General features: G+C 40.9%; 1 long non-coding RNA gene across 1 annotated transcript in view; it reads left to right on the top strand.

Annotated features, from left to right (window-relative positions):
* LOC140463226 (uncharacterized) overlaps positions 1-20,249 on the top strand; it is a 30,676-nt gene extending 10,427 nt beyond the window's left edge. The window contains exon 3 of the long non-coding RNA XR_011954638.1: positions 20,108-20,249. This is a non-coding gene — a long non-coding RNA (uncharacterized lncRNA). The remainder of the gene's footprint in view (positions 1-20,107) is intronic.
* Positions 20,250-22,104: the final 1,855 nt, after the last annotated feature.

Raw genomic sequence — 22,104 nt, 5'->3', positions numbered from 1 at the left:
GGCTCACAAACCTCATTCTTGATGAAGGGCTCTTGCCCAAAACTTTGATATCCCTGCTCCTCGGATGCTGCCTAACCTGCTGTGCTTTTCCAGCACCCCGCTCTCGACTTTGATTTCCAGCATCTGCAGTCCTCACTTTCTTTTAGCAGAGAACCTCAATTTCTCTCACCGTGAATTGCCAGTGGCACCATCATTGACTGAGTCTTAAAGGACATAGCTGCGAGACTGGGTCTGAGTGAGGGAACCTATAGGAAGGAAAAAGCAACTTTACTTCATCCTATTCAACTACCTATCATAGATGCATCAGTTGGTGACAGTATCAGTAGGTCGTAATCACTGCACAGGAGACAAAATCCAATCTTTGAGGGTATGTTCCATTTTATTGTCTCATACTACTATTATGCACAATGGGATGGAATGTGAACAGCTGTAGCAACTTAAAATTGGGTATCCATGAGGCACTGTGCACCATTGTAGCAGGAAATTTATATTCAACTACAAATTGTCATTTCATGGCCAGGCATATTCTCCACTCTACCATTGCCATAAAGCTGTGGGATCAAGCCTGGTTCAGTGACAAACGCAGGACAGCATGACAGGAACAGCATTGGGCATACCTAAAGATGATGTGAGTAAGCTACAACACAGGACCACTTCCATGTCAAACAATGTAAGGAGTGCATATAATAGAGCTATGTGATCCTACAATCAAGGTTTATATCTCAATTCTGCAACCTTGCCAAAGTTAGTTAAGAATGGAGATGGAAAATAAAACAACCAACTACAAGAGAGGGCTCCACATTATACTCATTTTTAATGATGGGGACGGGACCAAGAACATTAGTACAAAATAGGAGGTGGAGCATTTGTAATTATCCTTGGCCAGAAGTGCCATGTGGAATGTCTATTTTGGCCTGCTATTGAGATAACTAGCATTACAAATGCCAGTCTTTTGCCAATTCGATTCACTCCATGTGATATTGAGAAATGTCTTTAAGGCACTGGACATTGCAAAGGATATCGGCCTTTATTACAGTCTTGATCCAAATATGGACAAAAGAGCTGAACTTCAAAGGTAAGGTGAGAGTATTTGCCATTTATACCCATGCATTCAACCAAGTGTGGTATCAAGGAGCTTCAGCAAAACATGAACCATAGAGAATTGGAAAGAAACACTCAAATATGGTTGGTGTCATATCTAGCACAAAGAAATCTATTTCTGGTTATTGGTTATTCCATAACTTAACTGCAAGATTTTCTCAGGGAAGATATTTTCTCATCAGCTTGTCCAGATATGGAATGACATTATTCTCGAGCAGTTGGTACTTGAACCTGGACCTCCTGGCTCATTTTTCTATTCAACCTGAGTAGTTATGTCATTACATATCTCTGGAGCAGGTGATTCTTGAATCCAGCCCTCCTGGCTCAAAGATACAGACATTACTACTGTGCCACAAGAGCCTTATTTCCTCAAGGCAAATATTTTCTAACCAACCTAATCAGAGATGTTATTAGATGCCTCTAGAGCAGGTGGGACTTAAGGACTTTCTGGCTCATGGTAAATTGCCACTGTACCACAAGAACCATATATTTCCTCAGGGTAAATTCTTATGTTTAACTATCTTAGCTGCTTCAATGACCTTCTCTCCATAAAGTCAGAAGTGTGGATGTTCACCGATAATTGTACAATGTTCAACGTCATTCATGACTCCACAGATACTGAAACAGTTCATGTCCAATGGCACGAGACCTGGACAACCTACAGACTTGAGCAGATAAGTGGCAAGTAACATTCACAATACATAAGTGCCAGGTGATGACCATCTCCAAAATAAAGAATCTAAACATATCCTATTAACATTTAATGGCACTACTGTCACATATTCCCCTATTAACATCTTGAGGATTACCATTGACCAGAAACTGAGGTGGACTAGCCACATGATTACTCTGACTGCATGAGCAGATTAGAAGTTGGCAATCCTATTGGAGTACCTCACCTCAAGACTCCCCAGATTCTGACCACCACCTTCAACATACAAGGCAGGAGATTTTTATTCATTCATGTGATATGGGTGTGGCTGGCTAGGCCAGTATTTATTGTCCATTCCTGATTGTTCAGAGGACAGTTAAGAGTCAACCACATTGCTTTGGCTATGGAACCACATATAGGCCAGACCAAGATCACTAATATCCTTTAAGGATATTAGTGAGCCAGATGGGTTTTTCCTGACAATCAATAATGGATTCATGGTCATCATTAGACTCTTGATTCCAAATATTTATTGAATTCAAATTCTGCCATCTGTCCTGGTAGATTTTGAATCCAGGTCCCCAGGACACTACCTGGATCTCTGGATTAAGAGTCCAGTGATAATACCACTAGGCCATTGCCTCCCCATGTATGATGGAATGCCTGGACAATGAAATCTCCAACAACATAAAAGCTTGACACCATTCAGGACAAGGGCAATCTACTTGATTGATACCTCATCCACCACCTTCAACATTCATTCCCTCCATCACCGACACTCAGTAGGGGCTCCTTTCACAGCACCTTCCAAACCCATGACATCTACCACTTGGAAGGACAAAGGCAGCAGATGCATTGAAAAACCATCACCTACAAGTTCCTCACCAAGCTACACACTGTTCTGACTTGGTACTATGTTGCTGTTCCTTCACTGTCTCTGGTAAAAATCCTAGAACTACCTTACTAAGAGCTCTGTGAATATACCTATATTAAATGGACTGGAGCAGTTCAAACAGCTCACCGTCTCCTTTTCAAAGGCAATCATAGGGTGGCCAATGAATGTTAATACCTGAAATGGGCTAATTATTTAATAAGTAAAAGTTGGCCGGCTAGGCTGTATCCGCTGGTGTTTAGAAGAGTGAGAGGTGATTTTGATTGAAACTTAAGAAACTGAGGGGCTTTGGCAGGCTAGGTGTAAAAAGAGTGACTTCACTTTTGAGAGAATCTTGAACTAAGCGTCTCTGTTTAAAAATAGGGGTTGCCCATTTAAGACAAAGATTAAAGGATTTTTTTTCCCCCTCACTGAGGATCATGAGTCTTTGGAACACACCCTTTTCAAAAGGAAGTGGAAGCAGTATATTTGAATGTTTTTAAGGCAGGCTTAGATTCTTCATGGGCAGGGGAGTGAAGGATTATTAGGTTAGACAGGAATTTGGGGTAATCAGGTCAACAATGATTTTATTGAAACACAGTGAAGGCTGAAGGTGCCAAGTGGCCTACTACTCCTAGTTTGTATGTAATAGTACATAAAGCATTTTGGTCTGAGCAAAGGCTACACATACTCTTACTAAGTCAAGGTTGACACTATATAAATGCCTGAAATAACCAGGCGGTGGAGAAGTTCAGAGAGTATGTGAAGAGGTGGATCTGGAGGTCATCAGTCGAAATGTGAAATCTGATGCCGTGCCTTAAAAATTGACTGGTACCATGCCCATTTTTCAGATACTAAATTAATGGTGATAGCCTGTTTATGGTGACAGGAAGCACACATCTAAAACGGTCATTATAAGCTAGAAATGTACTGCCTGACATATGGATGATTGCAAAAATTAGGTTTCCAGGGACATTCATGAAAAATGCCTCACAGATCCTTTGCTTAATTAAATAATGAACTTAACATCTGTTTTAGACCTAGCTATAGTGAAAGATCGCCCTGACCTCATCATAAACCAAATGTGTACACGAAAACTAGGCTTAAGAGCAGCGTCAGGAAGATTTCTTGTCACCACCAGGAAACTGAGTGTTTAAAATATATTTAAATCAGCATTCCTCCTCGATCATCAGCTGACAACCACACTATCCACCTCAAACACTACCATCATTCTCTCACATAATCATCTATATCCTCCCTCCTTACGACCACCAATAGGTTCTCTCAGTAGTATTATTTTCCCAAACTTTGTGTCTTTTAGTTTGTCCCTTTCCAGGTGCCTTTAAAGGTTGAGTTAGTTCTCTTCTCCAGCAAACTGTCTATGAATGCCTATTACAAATCTTCTCAAAACTCGCTAAGCCTATTACATAACCCTAACTACCTGGATTGTTGATAATAATGCCCAGGCCTAACAGGACATGCAAATTTAGCCTACTCATTCATTCACAGGTATCATTCCTTCTATCCTCTGTTATGCATATCTGGATGCAAGTGATATTTTTAATCCTGTGCTTTCAAATGATCTTGCGGAAGGCCAGTAGATAAATGAGGAAGAGATCTTGAAGACGATAGTAAGGTCAACTATGCCAAAGACTGCAGAGGGTGGCGCATACATGGAATGAGTTGCGGGCGGAAGTGGTGGAGGCTAGTACAATTACAACATTTAGAATATGAATAGGAAAGGTTTAGAGGGATATGGGTCAAATGCTGGCAAATGGGACTAGGTTTATTTGGGATATCTGGTCGGCATGGACGAATTGGACTGAAGGGTCTGTTTCCACGCTGTGCATCTCTATGGCTGTATGAATTCAGGACTTGGGATTAGTGGTGCTGGAAGAACACAGCAGTTCAGGCAGCATCCAAGGAGCTTCGAAATCGATGTTTCAGGCAAAAGACCTTCATCAGGAATAAAGACAGAGAGCCTGAAGCGTGGAGAGATAAGCTAGAGGAGGGTGGGGTGGGGAGAAAGTAGCATAGAGTACAATGGGTGAGTGGGGGAGGGGATGAAGGTGATAGGTCAGGGAGGAGAGGGTGGAGTGGATAGGTGGAAAAGGAGATAGGCAGGTAGGACAAGTCAGAACAAGTCATGAGGACAGTGCTGAGCTGGAAGTTTGGAACTAGGGTGAGGTGGGGGAAGGGGAAATGAGGAAACTGTTGAAGTCCACATTGATGCCCTGGGGTTGAAGTGTTCCAAGGCGGAAGATGAGGCGTTCTTCCTCCAGGTGTCTGGTTGGGAGGGAGCAGCAGTGAAGGAGGCCCAGGACCTCCATGTCCTCGGCAGAGTGGGAGGGGGGGTTGAAATGTTGGGCCACTGGGCGGTGTGGTTGATTGGTGCGGGTGTCCCGGAGATGTTCCCTAAAGCGCTCTGCTAGGAGGCGCCCAGTCTCCCCAATGTAGAGGAGACCGCATCTGGAGCAACAGATACAATAAATGATATTAGTGGATGTGCAAGTAAAACTTTGATGGATGTGGAAGGCTCCTTTAGGGCCTTGGATAGAGGTGAGGGAGGAGGTGTGGGCGCAGGTTTTACAGTCTCCTGCGGTGGCAGGGGAAAGTGCCAGGATGGGAGGGTGGGTTGTAAGGGGGCGTGGACCTAACCAGGTAGTCATGGAGGGAACGGTCTTTGTGGAAGGCAGAAAAGGGTGGGGAGGGAAATATATCCCTGGTGGTGGGGTCTTTTGGAGGTGGCAGAAATGTCGGTAGATGATTTAGTTTATGCGAAGGTTGGTAGGGTGGAACGTGAGCACCAGGGGCGTTCTGTCCTTGTTACGGTTGGAGGGGTGGGGTCTGAGGGTGGAGGTGCGGGATGTGGACGAGATGCATTGGAGGGCATCTTTAACCACGTGGGAAGGGAAATTGTGGTCTCTAAAGAAGGAGGCCATCTGGTGTGTTCTTTGGTGGAACTAGTCCTCCTGGGAGCAGATACAGCAGAGGCGGAGGAATTGGGAATACGGGATGGCATTTTTGCAAGAGGTAGGGTGGGAAGAGGTGTAATCCAGGTAGCTGTGGGAGTCGGTGGGTTTGTAAAAAATGTCAGTGTCAAGTCAGTCGTCATTAATGGAGATGGAGTGGTCCAGGAAGGGGAGCGAGGTGTCCGAGATGGTCCAGGTAAATTTAAGGTCAGAGTGGAATGTGTTGGTGAAGTTGATGAATTGCTCAACCTCCTCACGGGAGCACGAGGTGGCGCCAATGCAGTCATCAATGTAGCGGAGGAAGAAGTGGGGAGTGGTGCCGGTGTAATTACAGAAGATCAACTGCTCTACGTAGCCAACAAAGAGACAGGCATACCCCTTTGGTCTGGAGGAAGTGGGAAGCTTCAAAGGAGAAATTGTTAAAGGTGAGGACCAGTTTGGCCAAACGAATGAGAGTGTCGGTGGAAGGGTACTGTTTGGGACATCTGGAGAGGAAAAAATGGATGGCTTGGAGGCCCTGGTCATGGCGGATGGAGGTGTAGAGGGATTGGATATCCATGGTGAAGATGAGGCGTTGGGGGCCGGGGAAACGGAAGTCTTGGAGGAGGTGGAGGGCTTGGGTGGTGTCTCGAATGTAGGTGGGGAGTTCCTGGACTAGGGGGTTAGGACAGTGTCGAGGTAGGTAGAGATGAGTTCAGTGGGGCAGGAGCATGCTGAGACAATGGGTCGGACAGGGTGGTCAGGCTTGTGGATCTTGGGAAAGAGGTAGACCTGGGCAGGGCGGGGTTCCTGGACTATGAGGTTGGAAGCTGTGGGTGGGAGATCTCCTGAGGTGATGAGGTTCTGTAATGTCTGGGAGATGATGGTTTGGTGATGAGGGGTGGGGTCATGGTCGAGGGGGCAGTAGGAAGAGGTGTCCTCGAGTTGGCGTTTGGCTTCAGCGGTTTAGAGGTCAGTGCGCCAGACTACCACTGCGCCCCCTTTATCCGCTGGCTTGATGGTGAGGTTGGGATTGGAGCAGAGGGATTTGTTCATCCACAGCTCCATCCATTTGCTCATTACTATTTTTCTGGTGATTGTAATTTCCCTGAGGTCTTCTCTCCCTTCCATTTCCCAATTTATAGCTGGTTATGAAAGTTATTTGTATCTTCTATAGTAAAGACTGACGCAAGCTATCTGATCAATTCAATTTGAGATCTTTTCCAGTTTTTTTCCCCAATTTCTATCTGACCACTGTTCACTTTGTTAACTCCTTAAAATATCTACAGAAACTCTTGCTATCTGTTTTTTGTATTTCTAGCTAGCTTTCTCTTACATTCTAATTTTCTTTTCCTTCTTACTCTTTCAGCAATTGTTTGAAGTTGTTTATATTTTCCCCAATCTCTGACCTTCCACACAGCTTTCCACAATTGTATGCTTTTTTTAAATTTGATATACTCTCTTTAACGTTTTTAGTTACCCATAGATCGTGGGACCTCTACTTAATTTTTTACTTTCTCACAAATTCGGTGTATTTTGAAATATTCCCTTAAACATCTGCCACTACATCTCAATTAACTTAGCTCTTAATACGTTTTGCCATTTCACTTCATCTAGCTCTGCTTCATCCCCACTTAATTGCCCTTCTTTATATATTTGAAGTATTAGCCTTGGACTCAATCTTCTCTCTCTCAAACTGATTGTAAAATTCAATCATATTATGATTGCTGTTGCTTCAGGGCAATTTCATTTTGAAGTTGTTAGTAAGTCTTATCTCATTGCAAAATACTAGATGCTGTCTGGATGCCTCCACTGTGTGCTGATCTAAGAATTTATCCTGAAAACACTGTGAACTCCATATCTAGGATACCTTTGACCATCTGATTTTGTTAATTTATATGGAGGTGAAAATCCTCCATGATTATTGTCATAATCTTCTGACAAGTTTTCACTATTTCTTCTTTTGGATTCTAACATATCATGTGGTTACTATTAACTGAACAGTACATCACTCTCACAAATTATGTCTTTTCTTTCATAATTTCTCATCTCTACCTACACCGCTACTACATTCTGGTTTCTTGAAATTAGCTTACCTCTTTCTATTGTGCTAATACTAGAATTAATGGCACTGTCAGTTCATCATTTTTGTTTTGAATACTCCATGCATAGAGATACAGAGTCTCTTGTTTTGCCCTCTTTATTATTTTTGTGACCTCTAGTCTATTGTTGATTCACTCTTAGATTTGTACTCTCTATACCCTCTTGTCACATGCTTTTTATCATTTCCTGTATTAATGTTTGTCTGTCTTCCCTTGTCTCTACTCCTTGACTTACTAACTCTTCCCAGATTTGACCCCTTTCCCTCACGAATTTAAAACTCTCTCTACTCCCCTCAGCTGGTTCAGGTGTCTACCATCCCCACAGTACAGCCTCCATTTTCCCCTGTGCTGGTGTTGGTGTCCCACAAAGCAAAACCCACTTCTACCAAGCCAGTCCCAGATATTCATTTCTTTAGTCTTAATTACCTTCTGCCAATAGGTATGTAGCGCAAGTATTAACCCAGACATATACCTTTGAGGTTCTTTTTCTTAATTTGGGCCTTAGCTCCTCATTCTGACTGCAGATCCTCTTTTCATGTCCTGCCAATCATTGGTACCTATATGGATCACGATAACTGGATCCTCCCCCTCCCATTATATGTTTATCTAATACATTTTTTAACAAATTATTTATTTTAACTCCTAGGCCTCTCTGTTTCTCGACACCCTTCAATTTATTTTAATTAAATTCGAACTTCTAATCTTTGTTTTTTTTTTACTTCACAGACATGTCGCGCATCCTGCCCATGTTCCTCTGAAGCTTGCTATAATTCTTATCAAATTTTGCAAAACCCCTTTTCATTGACATCAACCTTACCTCTCACTTTCAAATGCAAACCATTTAGGTAAATCAAGTAATATCGAAAGGTTGATATTTCATCCGACTTTCAGCACAGTAATGGTATTGCCATCATCTCAATAGTTGAATCATGGCAAAAGAAGATGGCACCCATTCTGTAATCAAAATAATCTTGAGTTACGACTGTAAAACAACTTGAAGCTTACCTCACCTGTTACAGAAGAAACAGTTACAGCCTGGCCCCAGTAAATCAAGTTTTGTAAACTGTGTCTGACATGTGCAGTTCACCAGTACATTATGCATTTAAATCGGTTTGGCAGGAGGAGACCACAGGCAGGTGTGATTCAGTACAAGCAGTTGAGTAGTCACTGATTAATGATTGCTGCACCTAGCACTGCTCACCATTAATGCTGACATCTTTGAATACAATTGGTTATCTTATTCAAATCCAAACTGAATTTAGATTAGTTTCATTTGATTAGAAGTTGCCACTTGGGGAAATGTATTTTGGCCCACAGTCAATCATCTCCATACAACTCTTTCTGTGATATCAAAAGTGCAAAGAAACCCTTGGCAATCTGCCAGCATTTCTGCTCCTTTTTGCCAGCTGTTAAAGAATAAATCCATGATAAATATAAGCAGTGGCTGAAGATAGGTTGATTGAGAAGAAATAGGTGCTACTGATTTGTGTGAGATGTTTGCACAATTTGGTGGTGTTTTTGGAAGTGATTGATACGGTTTTTCTTTATTCCATGCTTTTCCTCTTTTGAAATAAACAAAACACAGCAACTGATTTTCCCAATCAAAATAAATCAACTGATGACTGCCTAAACTTTTGTCATCACTGAGTTTAGTTATTGACAGCAGACAATAAATCCAATATGATAATTTTTCAGAAACTCTGAAGACTTCTTTGAAACTTGACTACTAAGCCAGATCCCGTGATGGGGTAATTCTACATTTTTTTAAAGTGCACAAAGTTGTGATTTAACTTCACTGAAGAGTCACAAGACTTATAAAAAGTGCTTTTATATTTAGCAATCAAAGTAAAATTGAAAAGAATGCAGCCAGTGTGGCTTTGGACAAACTCGGCATCTGTGTCTCAACCGAAGAGTGAAAACCGTGTGTATAGGTTCTTTGTTCCACTTTACAAACTTTGCATGTAAAGTTAAATTGGGAACATTTCAAATCGATGCTAGTGAAACATAAAATATTTGAAAAAACTAGAATTCTTTGTTTTTGATCATTCCTAATAATATAGAATAGGAAGTCTGAATAGTTCACAGGAACCTCCCCATTTATTTAAAACAGAGTTTCATGAAAATGCTTGCTTTTATTAGCGGATGAAATTATAGAACACAGAATAGTACCATTCATCCCCTGAAACAAATTACCCATCTTGCAAATGTAGTTTTTGGGTGTTTGCTATTACTTGGAACTTGATTTGTTCACCAGAATAACCAGTGCTCACATTTCTCAATTTACAGTGACTGTGTTTTTCTCTTCGAACAAAAAGTGATCCCTGAAAAGTAACAGAAGAAAAACAATGAACAAAAGAAGCACTGAAAGAAAGATGTTGCAATTTTATAACATATAGACCTATAGATTTTAGCATGCTGACCCTAGATTCACCCATATCAGGTCAGGGAGAAGTGATGAGCAAGATGCAATCCTGTGATTCCTGATCCAGTTCTCATCAAATATTATTTTTGGGACATGTGTAGAGTGCAGGTTATGAGCTGCACACAGCAATCCCAGTGTTTATATTGTGATGCCACCCAGTTGGGCAGATGTCTGAGAGGAAAATGGTTCATGCTAGCTTGGTGGTGTGGTGAACTATGGGGGAGGCCCTTTATGGAGTTGGGAGCCTTTTGACAGGTAGCTTTAAAATTAGATAATAACGCTGAAATGTTTGCTGTTTGATAAATGGAATATTTTGAGTGCAGTGATAGATGATAAGACTTTATTCAGTAAAGGTAAATGACCATTATAATGGTTAGCATTGTGAAAGCAGAAAAAATTATTCGGATACACTTAGATTAAGTTATCCATTGGGTAAAATGCTCTTCCTTATTGATCATTGTCAAGATTCAGCTTTTACCATACCAGTTTTACCCGGTGCTTTGATAATTTTATTGATAAGCAAGTTATCTGTTCAGACATTGAAGCAGTTTCTATTCTACTACTTCATAGGCTTCAATGTGTTCACCTCTGGAGGCCTTGGTGACTCAGTTGTGCAATGTAATCTTACTTTGAATGTTTAGTTGAACTCCAGATCCCTCTAATCAATTAAGGTCAACAGGTATTCTGAATGTAAGTTTATTTAGATTGACGATGGTATGAGTTCCTAAGAGAAATTTACTTTTTGAAGTAATTTTTGGATAGTTGTTTGTTTCTGTTGATCCCTCATGAGCACCTCAAAGATTTCCCAATGTTATTACAGGGCTCACGAGTTCTGTTCATGTTATGTATTAGATGAAGTACCATGAGATTTTTGAGGAGAGAGCAGGGGAAAATGAGAAGGCTTCCAGCTTCTGGAGGGGATGAGGTGGTTGGTGGAGTAAGGGGACATGGATGGTATGGGGATAGATGAGAGTTGAGGAGAACTAAGCACTATGGTGATAATACTAGAGTACAATCTGAGCATACGTTCCAGTGATTGAAGATTCGCATTTTAGCCAGGCCACCTCAAGATCTAGCCACCTTCATTTCTGTCTTGGGTCTGCTTCAAGAGTTGGTGGAAGGCCCAAATTCATCCTATCCCTGTCACCTAATGAAGCAAACAGCATTGGCACTGCAGAATACAAGGTGGGATCACAACATCGGGAGAGCCGTCCTGACTCTCAGTTTCCGTCTCAAAGGGGAAGGTTCAATTCCAGACTTCACTTTTTAAACCAGAAGCATCCATGATCTGGTTGAAAATTATCTGCCTTAAAAGAAGACTGAGAATGTATGAATTTTACATACTTATTATGTCGAAGTATCGTCGATCAATTATTTATCTTCATTAGTCTTCAATGCAAAATAATTCCTCACCTAAAACTGACCATAGCCTATGTCTTTGGGCCAGGAAATGTGACCTTTCAGTATTTCAACTATATTTTAAATAATATCAGAGCATAGATTACTTTACGTTTTGTTTTTAATTACAATTATTTTAATGTTTAAAATGAAATAACTCCGTGAAGGTCGGTATTCCATCGCCAAGATAGCCTTTTTTTACACCTGCATAGAAATGACATTGATCCAGCTAGCTCAGAAAGGTGAACAGAACCCCTGACACTCCTGTTTATATCTGTCAGCCAGGATTCCGTGATTGCACCAGATTAACAGCCCCAGTCAGGGCAGTCTTATTCTATGAGTGCCCTGACTGACCTTGTTCCAATCACTACAAGGTTGTGATATCTGCCATGTCCATTTTGTCCTCAGAGTTTTCTTCAATGCTAAGCAGAGTGGGAGAAACCACGGGTTCCAATACCCTTGCCAGATGGTCTGAGGGGCCGGGTATATTTTGCTCCTGCCTTGTTTGCAAGCTTGCAACTTTCATGTGTTCTACATGCTTGTTCAGGACTGCGTCACCTACCTGGACTTTGTACATCATAGGACCTGATCTCCTGTTAACCATGCCTCTTATCCATGCAGCGCCATTCCCATGGTTTTGACAACAATCTTCGTCCCCTAAAATAAGCTGCCTCTCCTGCTTAGAGGAGTCTCGTGTCCAGCATTGTTATTCCTGATACCATTTCATCCTCCCCCGCGTTCAGGAAGATCAAGTTTAGTTCAGTGCAGAATCTTCTCCCCATTAGCAACTCTGCTACAGCTATGGGTGGCACGATGGCTCAGTGGTTAGCACTGCTGCCTCACAGCGCCAGAGACCCGGGTTCAATTCCTGCCTCAGGCAACTGTCTGTGTGGAGTTTGCACATTCTCCCCGTGTCTGCGTGGGTTTCCTCTGGGTGATCCGGTTTCCTCCCACAGTCCAAAAATGTGCATGTTAGGTGAATTATTAGTGTTAGGTGAAGGAGTAAATGTAGGGGAATAGGTCAAGGTGGGTTGCTCTTCGGAGAGTTGGTGTGGACTTGTTGGGTCGACTTGTTGGTTTCCACACTGTAAATAATCTAATCTAATCTATCCCTGTAGTTGCATAAGGGGTGATCCAATAATCAAACAAAAACCAGGGCAGTTTGGTATTGATTGAAGCTATAGACTTCAACGTTTGGATTGTTTTTTCTTCCATTGGACAATGAATAGTATGGAGCTACCCTGATACGCCGAATACCATGTGACTTCAGGAAATAGTAGAAATTCCCTGTTGGTAATTAATGGCCCATTATCTGTGACCAACACCTCTGGGAGTCCATGTATTCCAAAAAATGCTTAAGTTTTTCAGTCTTTGTCCCTGTGTGTTGATGAACAAGTCTGTACACATCCAAACATTTTGAATGAGCATCCACAATGCCTAAGAACACAGAGCCCATGAAAGGATCAGCACAATTGATGTGTAACTGAGTCAATGGTTTACCCTGTCATTTCCACAATTGTGGGGGAGCTACTGGCAGTAATTTTTATCCCATTTTGGCACTCTGGGCGCTGCCCTACCAGCATCCAGTACTGGCCACCAGACATAACTTCTCACCAGCATCTTCATTTTGAAAACCCTTGGATGACTCTGGTGGAATTCAGCCAGTATGTGGCAGTGACCTTTGCTCGGAACCATCACTCTTGCTCAGTATAATAATATGCCATCCTGTATAGTGATCTGGTCTCGTCGAGTCCAGAAAGGTTTCATTTCTGATTGTGATGGCCCTTTTGTTTTCCTCATCAGCGCCAGCTCCTTCAGTTTTACCAGTGGTGAAGATCTATAGGGAAGTGGGTATTTTGGTAATATTTAGCACAGTACCTATGGCTTGTTTGATGCATGGCAAATCAGCAAATATTGCTGGTGTCCTCAGAGGCAATCTGAAATGAGCTAGTTTCAAAATTTGCTAGTGTCTGTTGCAGTCAGATTTGGTGTAGCACTTCTGATTGACATGGTCTTTAAGTCCATATCATCATGTATGTTAATTCAATGCAAAATGTTTCCCTTGTGAAGGGCAGCTTCCACTGGCATTGTTCAAACCAAAGTAGCCCAATATGTGTCTTTCCTACATTTTTCTTCACTATCCTTCTGTTCCTCCAGGAAGCAAACATAATATTATTGCTTACACTGTCCAGTGGGTGAGTATTATAACTTAAGGTCATAGAGTATTACAGCATGGAAAGAAGCCCTTCAGCCCATCGTGTTCATGCCAGTCATCAAGCACCTATCCACTCTAATCTCATTTTCCATCATTTGGCCCATAGTTTTGTATGCTATAGCTTTTCAAGTGTTAATCTCCATACCTCTTAAATATTGTAATGGTTCCCACCTCTGTCACCTTTTCAGGAAGTACTTTCCAGATCCCCACCATCCTCTGGGCAATAGAAAGTTTTCTTCAAACCTTTTCTAATCCTCCTGCCCTTATCTTAAGTTTATGCACTGTGGTTATTGACACCTATACTAAGGGGAGATGTATTATTCCTATCTTCCATATCGACATCCCTCATAATTTTATAAATCTAAGTCAAGATCCCCTTAGCCTTTGCAGCTCCAAGGAAAACAACCTCAACTCTCTCTGTAGCTGAAACACTCCAGCCTGGGTACCATGTTGGTGAATCTCCTCAAGCACCCCCTCTAGTGCAGACACATCCTTCCTACTGTATGTTGGCCAGAAATGCATGCAAGACACTAACTGTAGCCTGAGTAACTTCCTGCACAGCTCCATCACATCCTCTCAGCTCTTCTGTTTCTATATATGGTACCGTATTCCTAAAACATAACGTAGAAACAAAAAAATCAAATGAATCAAAAATAACAATAAGCAATTTAAAGCATTCTTCCTTTGGGGCTCTTTCAATTTAATTCCATCTTTCAGGTGTCACATAGCAATCTTCAATGCTTGCTATATTTAGTGACCTTACTAGAAAATATAAGCATCATGAAATCTGAAGAAGGGCTTATGCCCGAAACGTCGATTCTCCTGCTCCTTGGATGCTGCCTGACCTGCTGCGCTTTTCCAGCAACACATTTTTCAGCTCATGAAATCTGAACCAATGGGCAGAATTTGATTACTTCACCTTTTGAATACATTTGAGTTTGGTCACATTGGAGCAGTTCTCCTGGCCTTCATTTCGATGTTATTACTCTGCAATCCTGAACATGTTGATGTTGCTGAAAGATCTCTTTGCATCCAGCATTATTGAAAAAATTCAGTGTATGCCACATTCCTGCTGTATATCTCCTCTGAGATCCAACTTTGTTCTCATCCTGCTTTCTGGCATAAAGTGAAAGCTGGAGATGGTACGAGCACTGATTTCTCTTATTCCATCTAAACACATTTTCTTGGAGACTCCATTTCCATTTTGCATTTATGCTTTCTGACACTGAAGATCTGCTGCCTGTCTAATGAGTGCAGCCTCGTGAGAAAGGGGAAAGAGCAACACTGCATCTCTATGCAGAAAAGATACTGTCACTTGATCTGAAACTCACAACCACCAGCTTTGATAAATACATTGTGCATTCTTTAGAAGGTAGTATAAACAGGATCTGCAAATGTGAATTGGATATGAATGGGCTGCAGCATACCAGGGATGAGGGACAGTCTGCATGCCAGTTCCACAGGGTGAGACCGCAGAGGAAATCTGCTGCAAAGGCACCAAATATGAGTGTCAGTGGGGTGACATGCAGGATAATGCTGTTTAGTTCGCACAAGATTCTTAGTAAACTAGCAGGCGTATTGCCATTGTCACTGTAAAGGAGCATTGACTTCAGCTGTAATCTAGGATTTCACACAGAGATTTGGGTCCACCCTTTTCTGACTTGGAATTCAACTTCATGACATCATTTGCAAACCCATTAATGACATCTGGTGGCCAATGGCTCAGCTTCCATTGCAGCACATGCAAAAGCCACCCATCATAGAGTCATACAGCACGGAAATAGACCCTTCAGTCCTACCTGTCCATGCTGAACATAATCCCAAACTAAACTATTCCCACCTACCTGCTCCTGGTCCATAACCCTCCAAACCTTTCCTAGTCATGTACTTAACTAAGTGTCTTTGAAATGTTGTAATTGTGCCTGCATCTATCAGTTCCTCAGGAAGTTCGTTCCACACACTAACCACCTTCTGTGTAAAAGATTTGCCCCTCGTGTCTTTTTCAAATGTCTCTCCTCTCACCTTAAAAATATGCCCCGTCTTGAAATCTTAGAGGAAAGATATCTACCATTAACCCTGTCTATACCCCTCATGATTTTATAAACCTCTATAAGGTCACCTCTTAACCTCCCACGCTCCAGTAAGGAAAGGTCCCAGCCTATTTAGCCTTTCTGTATAACTTAAACCTTCCATACCCAGCAACATCCTGGTAAATCTCTTCTGAACCCTGTCTGTCTTAATAATACTCCAGAAGAGGCCTCATTAGTGTCTTGTACAACCTCAGCTGTGTATGCTGTATTGTAAACTCAGATGGATGTCATGAGATTCATGTTTGCCGCCAAGCAAAGTATGAATCCTTCCAACATAGCTGCAGACCTCAATGCTCAAATGGACTGTCAGGCTCTCACAATCTAATACTCTGTCCTCCAACAGATTACTAGCATTGTTGTAGTCCCCTCCCAGGGGAGTGCCAGTGGATCCATGAAATATAAACTTTCTCTTCACTTTCAGAATGAACCCATTTCTACTCTAAACACTGCCACTCTTGCTGTTGCGTTTGAGCTGGTCAGCCCAGAATAGTAGCGCTTATGCCAAGGTAGTACTGTCCAATTCTGGACCTTTGACCCCAAGAATTGTTCAAAGTTATCCTGTGTGTCACATTCCCCACTGAAAATCAGCAATATTCCACTAGTCATTCTGCAGTCAGTGCATCAGACACAGCCACAAAAGTGATGCTCAATGGTGAATACTTAATGTTTGTATATGATATTGGATGGTTTGTTGAATAAAGTTGCTCAGGACTCTGAAAAAGGGTATATTGTGATGGTTCACGGAAGGAGGGTTGATTGGTTGGGGATTGAGGAACAGTTGTTACGATGGAGGTGACGCATTAAAAGACCCAGTCTCAGGGAGAAGACAGCAGGTTTTTAAAGGCCACTGTGGATTACCACAATTTGGATCCCCACTCTATTAGGAGGTTTTTACTTCTTCAAATTATATGTTTATATTTTGCTTATCTCATGTACAACTGAATACCATGCTGGCCAGTAACCAGAGAATGGTTAACCTCTGCAGTCTGTCATCAATATCCTTATTTATTTCTTGCACAATGCTATTCACTTCCTCATTTCAGGGGCATGCAAGAAAAGCAATCATTAATATAGATGCAGTGTATTACTTTCCTCATCAAACTTTATATCTTTTTGATACGTACATTAGGAGCAGAAGTAGGCCATTCAGCCCTTTAAGCGTACTGCACCATTCAATATAATCATGGCTGATTTGTTTGTATTGTAAATTCCACATTCCCATCTATCACCAGTAACTTTGATTCACTTGCCCAACAAGAATCCATTAAAAGCAGCCATAAATATATTCAAGCACCTTGCCTTCACATCCTTCTGAGGCACAGAATTCCAAAGTCGGGTGACCTTCTGAGAGAGAAAAATAAATTCTCTCATCTCCGTCCTAAAAGATCAATCAATCCCTAATCTTAAAACTGTGTTCTCTAGTTCTGAATGCACATCCAACAGTAAACATCCCTTCCACATTCACTTTATCAATTCCATTCGGAACCTTATAAATTTCAATTAAATCACCCTTTGCTCTTCTAAAGTCCAGTGATAACAAACCCAAGTTGTCCAGTCTTCCCTCCTAAGGCAACATCGCAATTCAAGATATCAATCTGATAAACTTAGTCTGAACTGCCTCCACTGTATATCTTGCTTTGAATAAGAAGATCAAAACTGTTCACAGGAACCACGATGTGGTTCCAACATTGCCCTATATACCTCAAACATTACATCTTTATTTATATATTCATTTCCTCTTGTAATAATTGCTAGCATCACATTAGCCTTTTTTATGCAGTTACTGCGTTTGAATCTATTGTGACTCGTGCACTAGAACATCTAGACTCCTCTGCACCTTGGAATTCTGCAACCATTCTCCATTTGAGTAGTACTTTTCTATTCTTCCTGTGAAAGTGAATAGCTTCACATTTTCCCACATTGCGTTCCATCTACCAGATTTTTGCCCATTCATCTCACGCATCTACTTCGTTCTGGTAGGCTGCCACCTTCACAACACACTTTCCTACCCATGTTTGTGTCATCTGCAAATTTAGCCTCCATGCATTCAGTTCCCTCATCTAAATAATTGATATAGATTGTACAATGTTGAGGGCCCAGCTCTAACTCCTGTGGGACCCCATTTGTCACTCCCTGTCAATTTGAAAAAGATCTATTTTTGCATACTTTTATTGGTGCCAGGCTCTCAATTCTCTATTTATTCTAGTGTGTTGCCTCCTATATCATGAGCTCCTACTCTGTTATGTGGAATCAATGTTAATGCCTGTAACATAAAAGTACTATATAATTACTGGTTCTTCAACCTAGTAACTGTTGAGCATCAGGAATCCTTTTCCAGATCTCTATATTCATTTCCACATCTATTTTAAATGCTTTAAAGAAAACGTCCTCAATATTGAGGTTTTTGGCAACCAGGTCTAAAGTCTTGCGAAAGTTCCAGTTCTCTCTTGTGGTCTCATGAAGGATAAAATATCCAGTTAGCTAATATTTCAGAAAGGATCTTGTCAATTAATCGGCCAAGTGTAAAAGGTGGCGTGTGGTTAGGGGAAAACCTTCATTGTGTAAAGAATATATAATAAAACAGAGGTAGATAAGTTCTTAATTGCCAAGGGGATCAAAGGTTACAGGGAGAAAGCATGAAAATGGGATTGAAAAACCTATTGGTCAGAGCAAACTAAATGGGCTGAATGGCTTAATTTCTGCTCCTATGTCTTATGGTCTTATAATCCACAAATATTTCTACATTGCTAACAGAACTTGCTCATCTTTATTCAGATTTATTTTGTAAGATATTTGAGGGTTCTTTTTTAAAGAAAATTTCCCAACCAATAAACGTAATGGGTAAAAGGGGATTTTTTTTGTGTGAGTAACCTTCTCTCATTTTAGCTTTTTGTATTTTGTTATTTTCTATTTGAGATCGCCTTACAAAGCTGTCCTGTTTGCGAGAGAGCATGATTAATTGAGTAGTTTACATATCAAAATTTTCATAGCCTTGAAGACAAATGTAGTTGAAACTGCAAATGATAATTAGTACATTTCTTTTAAATGAATTTAAGTTGAACTGAAATACCAAATGAAAGTCACTGAAGTACTTGAATGTTGTGAGATTTGGTGTACATGCTGAAAGTGAAAGCAAACTGTTACAGTACTGAAATCACTCATGTTTTGACAGCTTAAAATGTTTTTGAATTAACTCATCAAAAGTCTACAGTAAAACAGGACTACAATAGCTGTGTACTGGTCCTCTGCCCTACAGCTATTATTTGGATCTATTCAGTTACTTCACCACTAGGGTATGATATCATTTGTGCACTCTGATGCTGTGAAAAAAAGTTTTCAAATGTTTTTGAATGGACAGCATTTTCATTGTGTGGTCGCTATGTATGGCAGAAACTCAGACAGTAAGATTTCCCAGTTTTCAGGATCAGCTGATGTTTGGAAAGTTATCGACAGTTTTGTTTTTCATAACCGGTTTAGAGTGTTCAGTGTTTGTGTTTTTTTGGTAAGTTTGCCTTTGACTTTTATTTAAAACAGATTTTCAAAGCAACTGTAAAGAATCATGTTTAAGTTATCCTTGAAGAGTTTCTGGCTGTTCTAAAGAATCTACTCAGGTTTCCTGATTGGATTTGGGATCTGATTATTTTCATACAAAATAATGTCAAAATTGTTGTAGATTTTATGTACAGGTATTTATGTAGCAGGTGAAGGAACCTTGACTTTGGAGTTCTCAGTGGTTCTAACTGTTAGCAAGAAACCACAGTTTCTTTGTATTCTGTTGATTTCAAACATAAGTATGACTGTTTAGAAATAATTATTTTGTTGGAGTCTTTATCTGATATTTTAATAAGATACACGTGAAGTTCTAATACTTGAAATAATTTAATATCCTATTTGTTAAATAGGACAAATACAGTCCATCTTAAAAGTATTATGATGGCTGATTAAAATAGTTTATTGGTTACTTTTGTTTAATGATGAAACGAGAATTCAGTTAGAGTATAAGTCTAGAAAATTGACAAGTTGAGTTTAATGCTTTTGAACTCCACCTGTATAGAGCAGTGAATACTGTTTCCTTAATAGACAAAAATAGAAATTGCTGGAAAAGCTCAGCAAGTCTGGCAGCATCTATGGAGAGAAATCAGAGTTAACATTTTGGATCAAGTGACCCTTCCTCAGAACGTGGTTCTGAAGAAGAGTCACTTGACCCAAAACATTAACTCTCATTTACAGCATCCATAGTTCTTTCAGTTTTTACTGTCTCCATCATCATATTTAAAATAACATTTTGTGTTCTTTTTGAAACAGACAAAGATGAAGAATGTTGAGAAACTTGTCACAGTCAACCAGTCAAAATCTTACGAAAACGGCAATCAGAAATTAACAAAGAGTGAAAAACTGAATAATTTAGAGAATATTGATGAGTCAGATATGAACATCGAATATACTGGTAAAGGTAAGGGCTTTACATTCAAGCTAATCATTGCTATTTTGCATGTGACATTTTTGAAGCTGCTAATCAAATTTGAGCTCCAAGGAATTTAGTTTTGAAGTCAAAAGTTTTCAAAACAAAGCATGCTATTTTGCAACAGTACAAGGCTGGTTTTCACAGGGTCACTATTATAAAATAGTATTTTCTATGTGATGTACATACACGTATGACTGTTCAGCTATTCTCACTTCTTTGTACCAATAGTATTGATAAGGATACAACTTAGTGAAATACAAGCAGTCATAATTTCCAAAGGAACATTAATTAATGAAATGTGATAACGACTAAGACAATAAACGTTTTAGAATTACAGTTATTTGCAAGACCCTTAAATATATAATGAAGCACAATTTTATCTGAGGAAGGAGCAGAAAATATAATCCTGCTTTGTTTAGACTCATTACTTATGGTTTATTTGCAAAGGACTATCACTGAAAGCAGAAATCCTGTGACCCAATGCTTAACAGGCTTAGTTTGAGTGTCTATTATCCTTGCTCCTACCAGAATTTTAGAAGCTTGTTTAAGTCCAGCTCCACATACTTTAACTTTGCTACATTGTTTTCATGTTGAAAGATATTATTTTATGAAAACATAATGACAAGTTTGGCCACTTTTGCCAATCCCGCTGTGATAGACACACGACACAAGCCATTTCACACTAAAATTTACCTACTTTCACATTGAGTCAATTTGCCGACTGTTCTGTAGTTATAAATCCCCACAGGCCATAGTCATTAAATAGAGTTCAGATGATTAGTCAATGAGTAGCATTAAATACAGGGGAACCTCAATTATCCAAAAATTGGATTATCCGAAGGAGATCTCGAGGTGCTGATGGAAACATTACATCAAAGATGTGTTTCCAACAGTGATTGTGTCTTTTGTTGCAGTGATTAAACAGGCACCGTCTCCAAATAACTGATCTCCCACCCCCCCTCTCTCTCCCCACACATTTCCTGGAGTTCTACAGAGGGGTGTACTGTAAAGGTGTGTGGCCGTGGCTATGTCTGTGTGCTATTTGGAGACTTACCCAACAAAGGCAGCTGCAGCAGCAGCAGTCTTGTTGTTGGTGTGCAGTCCAGATGCCCCAGAGAGGGGCAGGCGGTGGACAGAGGAGGGTGGCGGGGGCGGTGTTGGGGGTGGAGTCTCGTGCGCTCAGTGCTGGGGACTGGGTTGGGGGCGGGGGGGTGGGTTTAGACCGGTTGGGGGCGGAGGGCAGGGTTGAACCGGGTTGAGGGGGCGGGGTTGTACTGGGTATGGGACAGGATTGTACTGGGCGGGGTGCGGGCAGAGGGCGGTGTTGGGTACGGGGGCTTGCACGCTTTGTGCTGGGGGGTGGGGGATAGTGTTAGATGGGGGTGGGGGGTCGGGGGGGAGCGGTGTTGGACGGTAGGGGCAGTGTTGGGGGCGGAGCCTTGCACACGGTGTGCTGCTGCTAGTCTCCTGAACGAGGAGCAGACTTTAAAACTCCGAGCCCCAGCGGAAAGGCATTTTATCGATTTTCCGAATAATCGATTATACGAACGAAACAGTGCCCGCCCATCTCGTTCAGATAATTGAGTTTCCACTGTAGATACACAACAGGATGTAATAATGCATTGAAAAATAAGGCATTGAGCAAATCAAATCTACGCAGCTGTTTGTCCTGTAGACTTACAATTAAGAGCTTGGTGTGACTCGATGGTTCTTTTTGAATGACAACCGAGTCACGTAATGCACCCTGAAAGCACTTCATATTCTGTATAACTTGTTCAGAAGTGTCAATTTAGAGTTTTCACAATGTTACTTACATTTATAATTAAAAATCTAAAAT

This window comes from Chiloscyllium punctatum, chromosome 37, assembly GCF_047496795.1.
Source record: "Chiloscyllium punctatum isolate Juve2018m chromosome 37, sChiPun1.3, whole genome shotgun sequence".
Taxonomy (NCBI): domain Eukaryota; kingdom Metazoa; phylum Chordata; class Chondrichthyes; order Orectolobiformes; family Hemiscylliidae; genus Chiloscyllium; species Chiloscyllium punctatum.
This window is presented reverse-complemented; position numbering and strand designations above follow the sequence as displayed.